We start from the raw sequence: 7,401 nt of genomic DNA, 5'->3' as shown, positions 1-7,401 counted from the left end.
CTGCACTGGAGATCATTACCCCAATTACGTTGTTCGGGGTTATGTCTCCGTATCTTTCTTCCAACATTCTGCGCGAAATCAAGAAGTGCTCGCTAGTGAAACATTCTGGTTGGTGTACGTTATCTTCGACGTTTCCATAGTAGTGACAGAACGGTGAGTCTATGAAGATATTCTCGGAAGTAACCATGACCGGTGAGGAATTGTGTCAGGTAGAAATCGACTTCCCCGTGCTGTCTTTTCAGCCATGTTTGAGGGTTGGCTATCAGAGTGTGCGTCCATCGACCTCTTGTGCTCGCGTTTCAGTTTTGTTACCACTGCTGTATTAGATCCTCGCGCGCCTTTGCCGCGACAGCTGCTCGACCTATCTCGGCACTGAGATTGTAAATCTATTTTCGCTCGTAAGCAGTAGCTCAATTGGCATGACGCCAGAAATAAATAGAACCGCGTTCGCGGACACTGTGCGGTATGCAGAAGCAATACGTAGTGCCCTTTTGCGCTGGACCGAAGACATTTGAATCCGGTATTTTTTAACATTCAATGCTCCGGCCCATATTTCTGCCTATTTTCAGGAGCACTGACTGGACTGTTGTCATCAAAAGTTTCCTACGGCATGGCTTCGAGCCGTAAGATTACAATTACCGTAATTTTAATCATGAATATTAGGATTACGATTACAGTAGTCGTTATCATTAAATTTTCATGATTACGATTACAGTAATTGTAATCTTAAAATTTTTGGGACTACAATTCCGGTATTCGTAATCATGTCTTTCATGATTACGATTACAGATTACAGTAATCTTAGTTCTTAAATTTTTAAGATTACAACTATTATAATCATATAGTGGATTCCCTTAAACTTTGTAAAACTCGTAACTTTACGAGGCTTTTATGGGAACGCCCCCTATGTAAAAAAAGGTGTAAATAGGTGCGTAAAGGGACTGCTTGACAGATCAACCAGGATTTTCTGAAGCAATTTTAGTTTCGTAGTATTTTCCATAACATCCCGCCGTCTTGTCTCTATCACTCTTGGCTAAAATATAATTAAAAATGCTGAAAATAATCATAAATTATCATTTAGTTTCAATATAGTATAAAGATTTCGGCCCCTCGGCGACACTGAAGTTTAGGAGGCCGTTTGCACATCAAATTTGCCTCGTAAATTTACGAAGGGCTCGTAAATAGAGCTCCAAACCAGTTTTGACAGGTCTTTTATGAGGCTCGTAAATTTACGAGCTTTACTAGGTTTACGAGGCTTTCACGAGTTTAAGGGAAGACCCCTCTAATGGTAACGTATATGATTACAATTAAAGTAAACGTATTCGTATATAATTGAAGGATTATAATTAAGTAATTGTAGTTGAAATGTAATCGTAATCAAAAATTACCCAGTTCTGTTTCGAAGTACTAGAAACACTGTTGCCAATTTCGTGCTTTTGGAACTAAATTTAGGGCATTTCTTTATTCAAACGCGAAAATTTTAGAGTTTAGTGCTTGGTGCGTTTTTTTGTTGCTTTTTTTTAAGTTTGAAGACATCAAATCTGTAAATCTTAAAGCAAAAAGGGAGGCAAAATTTATAGCAATCGTAATTTTGTACGAAACTTCCGAAAAATTTAAACAAAATCATTTTACAATGGCAATCATAAGCGAGAGAGCATTTGTTTACCAACAAAACATGTGGCAGCACTTTCAATCATGTCAAAATTACATTCGGTAATTCACCAATGCTGGGACCATAAATCCTTTAGTTTGGGCTGAATTTGTGATATTTTTTTACGACTATTCAAAAAAGCAGCATCATCTGCTAACAGTAAAATTAATATCTAACGCAGCGTTGCCAGGTTGACGTTTTTAACGTTTTTTGTATCCTGTTGACGATTGGACGGTTTTTGTGTAAAAAAGGACGTTAATTTTGAGATACATCTCTATATTATTAAGCGTGTGATATTTCAATGTATAGCGTACTATTTGCTTGTAGAGTAAATACTTACGCTCACACTCTGCAAATTTGTTACTATATCTCGTAAGTAGAACTGATTTCTAATTATTTTCTTAAAAAATCTTTACAAGCTTTGTTTTTTGCACCAGCTGCTTCAAAAGATATTTATTCTTTGGACACAGATGACTTAAATATGATACAAACCAAGCGTACGCGCATTTTTTTGATCCTTGGACTAAGGATACCACGTTCAAAGGCTGGTTGAGGTTATGAGGCTTATTGCAATGTTTGCAATTGCACATTAAAAGCCAAATCAGGAAGAGTTGACCTATTGCAACACGCACACTTGCAAAGGTACCAAAAAAGCTGTAGCAGCATTGAAAAGTTAGAAAAAAGTTGGCGACTTTTTTAAGACTTCATTGAAAATGTAATGAACGCAAAAAAGGCTGAAATATTGCTATGTTCCTTCTTAGCAGAACGTAATTTAGCATTTTTGACAACCGACCACGTAACCAAATGTCTACAAGAAAATAAAAATATTAAAATCAACGCGATTTTTCAGCAACTTAAAACTTGCACATTATTGCCCTGAAATTTAATGTGCTATCAAACTGCATACTCAAAAAAGTTCTAAAAGATCTGAATAAAAAGTTGAAAATCTAGCTGAAACTTTTCAGATTTTTATAATTTTTGCACAAAGTTTGAAATGTGAATTTATGTTGTGTTTGTTATATAATGAGCTAAATAAATAAATAAAAAAATTGTGTGCACTCTTCATTTTGCGATTCAGGAAGAGTGAGAATGAGTTTTAGCTGTCAAAATTGTGTACACTTCCTCATTTTGCGATTCAGCATGTGTGAGAATGAGTTTTAACTGTCAAAATTGTGTACACTTCTCTTCCGAAAAACTCACTGAATTTTAGTCGGGGAGTTTTTGGTTGTGAGTTTTGCACTCGGTGTACACTACATTTTCTCACAGTTACAGAATAGAGCCCCTGGTCTGTCCATCTCGGTGGGACCCTCCCTCTTCCGTTGCTATCACCAGCAGGTTCCGAGTTGAATACTTTCAGAGCTGAAGTGTCGGTATCCATTCGAACGGCATGGCCAAGCCAGCGGAGCCGCTGTATTTTAATTCGCTGCACTATCTCCATGTCGTTGTAAAGCTCATACAGCTCATCGTTCCATCGTCTGCGGTACTCGCCGTCCCCAACGCGTAAAGCCCGTAAATCTTCCGAAAAATCTGTCTCTCTAATACTCCAAAAGCCGCCTCATCGGATGCTGTCATTGTCCATGCTTCTGCGCCATATAACAGCACGGGCATGATGAGTGACTTATAGAGTGTGGTTTTCGTACGTCGAGAGAGGATTTTACTACTGCATTGCCTACTCAGTCCAAATTAGCACTTGGTGGCAAGAGTAATTCTGCGTTGGATTTCCATATTTCTGATATTTATCTAGGTTGTACCAAATCGTTAATTTACAGCCCTATTCTAATAAAACCTCACAACTGAGTTGTGAGCAAAAATTTGTGAGATTTCTTGTGAAGTCTATTTTGTGAGATTATTCTTGCCCACACCTCATTAGAAACAAGCTCAACAAAATCACCACACGAGGTGAAAAACATTTTGCTGTCTAACAGCTGTTTCATAAATAAAATAAATACAAAAGGTCGATGCTGAACAACAGGAAAAGTAAATATTTTTGCAACTTGTTTATTTTTTTGAAATTACTGATTTTATTTATTTTCTAGGCGAATTCAAAAAGAAATAAGGGTGGGCTTTAGATTGCTAACCCCGGAGTTCAGCATTAAGGAAAATATGGGAGGTAGATGGGGGTCTAATAGTTCCCTGTATGAAGTTTCAAAGCGCGCAACTTTATAGTTTTTAAGTAATTTGTTATTAAAGTTTGTAATTTTCACCAACTTGTATTGGACTATTTCACAATATATAATGCACTTTCCACTAAATTTACACGTTATTTACACTCAATACATGCGCAGTTAGATTGTGCACGTTCAAACAAATAAATACTTTTAGTATATTACAGCTTTTTTATAAAAAATTGATTGTGGTTTAATTTTATGCGAGTACATGCAGAATATGTGCAAATGGCAGCAGGACTGTGTTGCCATATGTAAAAAACCAAGAGTGGAAAGCAAGACCAAAAGAAAATACGATTAAAAGGAAAATACGATAAGGTTCTTTTGTTCAGATAAAAATAAATAGTAGGGGGGTTGGGGTCATATTCCCCTCTTCCGGCAACACAGAAAATAATCCCGAACTGCCTGAGGGTTATAATCCCTAAGTGCGGCCGAAGGCCGCCTACGCAGAAAGGTGTTCTATGCAAAAGGTGTTCGGCCCCTTTTCTTTGGCAACACAGAAAGGAGAATTCTACTGCCTGAGGGTTATAATCCCTAAGTGCGGCCGAAGGCCGCCTACGCAGAAAGGTGTTCTATGCAAAAGGTGTTCGGCCCCTTTTCTTTGGCAACACAGAAAGGAGAATTCTACTGCCTGAGGGTTATAATCCCTAAGTGCGGCCGAAGGCCGCCTACGCAGAAAGGTGTTCTATGCAAAAGGTGTTCGGCCCCTTTTCTTTGGCAACACAGAAAGGAGAATTCTACGTTGTGAGGTTATAATCCCTAAGCGCGGCCGAAGGCCACCTACGAAGAAAGGTGTTCAGCCCCTGATCCCCCTACTATTTAATTTAATCTGAACAAAATAACCTTATCGTATTTTCCTTTTAATCGTATTTTCTTTTGCTCTTGCTTTCCACTCGTGGTTTTTTACATATGGCAACACAGTCCTGCTGCCATTTGCACATATTCTGCATGTACTCTCATAAAGTTAAACAACAATCAATTTTTTATAAAAAAGCTGTAATATACTAAAAGTATTTATTTGTTTGAACGTGCACACTCTAGCTGCGCATATATTGAGTGTAAATAACGTGTAAAATTAGTGGAAAGTGCATTATATATTGTGAAATAGTCCCATACAAGTTGGTGAAAATTACAAACTTTAATAACAAATTACTTAAAAACTATAAGGTTGCGCGCTTTAAAACTTTACATACACCCCCTTTAGAACCCCCTCTACCCCTCCTATTTTCCTTAATTCCGTAAATGGGGGTTACCATTCTAAAATTTTCCCAGAAATAACAAAGCAGGAGTAGCTCCAGTACTTCACACAGTTTGCAATCCACAACTTGGTGCACAAGTTTGTACGGAAATGAAATCCTATGCCTGCTCTAACTCTTCCGAAACTGCCGCATAAACAAGCAATAACTCTGTCATTACTGAATATACTTTTAGTTAAAAAGAAAATAACACAGACACTGATAGCGGACGAAAATTAACAAAACATTTGCTCAATAAAAATCGGCTGTTTTTCTCTTGTGAGGGTCTCATTCGTACATCATAAATTTTCTGACAATTGTGAGCGTATGAGCTTTGGAATTTACGCCAGCATAGGGATAACCTCACAATAGTCAGAAACCTCACAATAGTGAGTGTGCTGATTTTTGTGAGGGCAACAGAATAGGGCTGTTAGTTGAAGGGTTCCAAATTCCATTCAACTTAACGTATGGTTCATAAAAAGATGTTATTAAGCTCTGCTAATACAGATAAGCTTTCTTTCAACACACGGTTTAGTCATAGTTACCAATTCTTAGTTGAGGAACCGCGATTTGGTTTGAGAGCCTACAAATTAGGTCGGTGTTATGCAGACAAACTTTTGTTTGCCAAATTAAATGGCGGCTGCTTAGTTTGCTCGGAGGGGGTTATGTCGAGTTTGGCACAGGGTTGCACGTTCATTATGGTTTTCATGGCTATTGCCAACACGAAATGAGAATTTCAGATGTACATAACGCGCAAAATTTAAAATTTTTTGTCTATGGCAACACCGAATTTGCTGCAGTTTGACCAAACAAAATTAGTTTGCTGTGAGAGTCGCCAAACTCGCTCTCTCCGAGTTTGCTGCAACAACAATTGCACGCAGTTTGCCATACAAAATTTCTGCATAACACCGACCTTAGCAATTAGAGCAGCAAAACTATCGATGGCACTATCCATAGTATCGATTGCTTCAATTTGTCACCACTATCGATGAATGGTGGTCACTATCGCGATACTATCGGCAATCTCTTCTCATCGTTTTTTTTTACCAGTAATAGGGCATTCGCACGCGGCGATTTTACAGGCAACAAAAGTTGAATACGTAGTTGAATGAGAAGTTGAAAGTGAAAAAGTTGCCATCCCTATTCAGACGAGGCGATTTTGGATTCAACACGAATCGTTATTTACATTATTGAAAATGAATTTAAATCGCAAAATTTTATCAATTGGCGTAAATTTGGTAAGCCAAGCGTTGGTAGAAGTGCTTTTAGCGAAGCTGAAAGATAAAATAAGAGTAAAAAAGTAAAAAAGAAAAAAAAGTATGTATACAGAACAGTGTTGGCATTTTTGGTACAATTGTACTTGTTTTATACAATTTCATTTACAATATACTTTCCTACTACGCAGTACTTTTCAGTAAAATTTTGTAATGAATACTAAAAATATATAGCTCTGAAAATTCATAGTTCGCCTGTTCGTATTTACCTTTGTAAGTTTTGAAAAATGGCTTGAACGAACCAGTATAACATAGCCTAGGCAAATTTTTAAAGAAACTTTTCGATACTAAGTTTTATTAAAACAAAATGTCAAAGTCAGCTTCATATGGAAACAAAGTCTTCGTTAGTTATAAGAAGAGATTTTCTTAAATATAATACCTTTACGGCACTCACATATTGACAAGGTTTTACTATTTATTTTATTATTCTTTAATTTCAATTATCTGTTTATAAACTATAATCTATTCTTTAAGAAAAACTGTATAAACTCAAGATTAAATCTTTGCGAAACATCCAAAAACCAACATACTGTCGTAAAAATTTCGAGCTTTATTAATATTCTTTAGTTTTTAGCCCATTCAATTTTAGTATAATAAAGTGCAAGTTTAGAGTAGCTGGGACTTACTTGGCAATTTTTTTGTCGACGATGTCAGCCATTTTGTTCCATACGAAGTGTCTTCGACGATTTTTTTATATGGAGAAAATTAGCAACACCTTCATCAAAGAAATCTTAAAAAACTTAGTTATATTAAAATTTAATGGGCTAAAAAAGCACACACTCAAAATAAATCAAGGAAATCGAATTAAATAGATCGAAGTTTTTACGAAAGTGTGTTGGTTTTTTTAATGTTGCAAAAAGTTTGAACCTTGGATTTGTACGGCTTTTCTTAAAATATAAAGCGTATTTTTACAAAAAATAATTAAAATTGAATATTATTAAGATAAATCGTCAAATCTTCTCGTAAAGTTTTGATAAGCACTTGAAATTCTATTAATATGTCAAATTTTAGTACTGAATCCAAAGAAAATGTCTCTTTTATCCATTAATAATAACTTAAATATGCTTTTTGTTAAG

General features: G+C 36.2%; 1 long non-coding RNA gene across 1 annotated transcript; it reads right to left on the bottom strand.

Moving 5' to 3' along the window:
- Positions 1-3,703: 3,703 nt before the first annotated feature.
- Positions 3,704-4,012, bottom strand: LOC108369289 (uncharacterized). Its single transcript, XR_001848481.1, has 2 exons — positions 3,920-4,012; positions 3,704-3,809 (listed from the first exon to the last, which is right to left on the bottom strand). It is a non-coding gene; the product is annotated as an uncharacterized LOC108369289 (long non-coding RNA).
- Positions 4,013-7,401: the final 3,389 nt, after the last annotated feature.

This window comes from Rhagoletis zephyria, unplaced genomic scaffold, assembly GCF_001687245.7.
Source record: "Rhagoletis zephyria isolate East Lansing unplaced genomic scaffold, Rhagoletis_zephyria_1.1 Rzeph_scaffold_03587, whole genome shotgun sequence".
NCBI classification, from domain to species: domain Eukaryota; kingdom Metazoa; phylum Arthropoda; class Insecta; order Diptera; family Tephritidae; genus Rhagoletis; species Rhagoletis zephyria.
The sequence above is the reverse complement of the archived record's forward strand: the minus strand, read 5'-3'. Positions and strand labels throughout refer to the sequence as shown.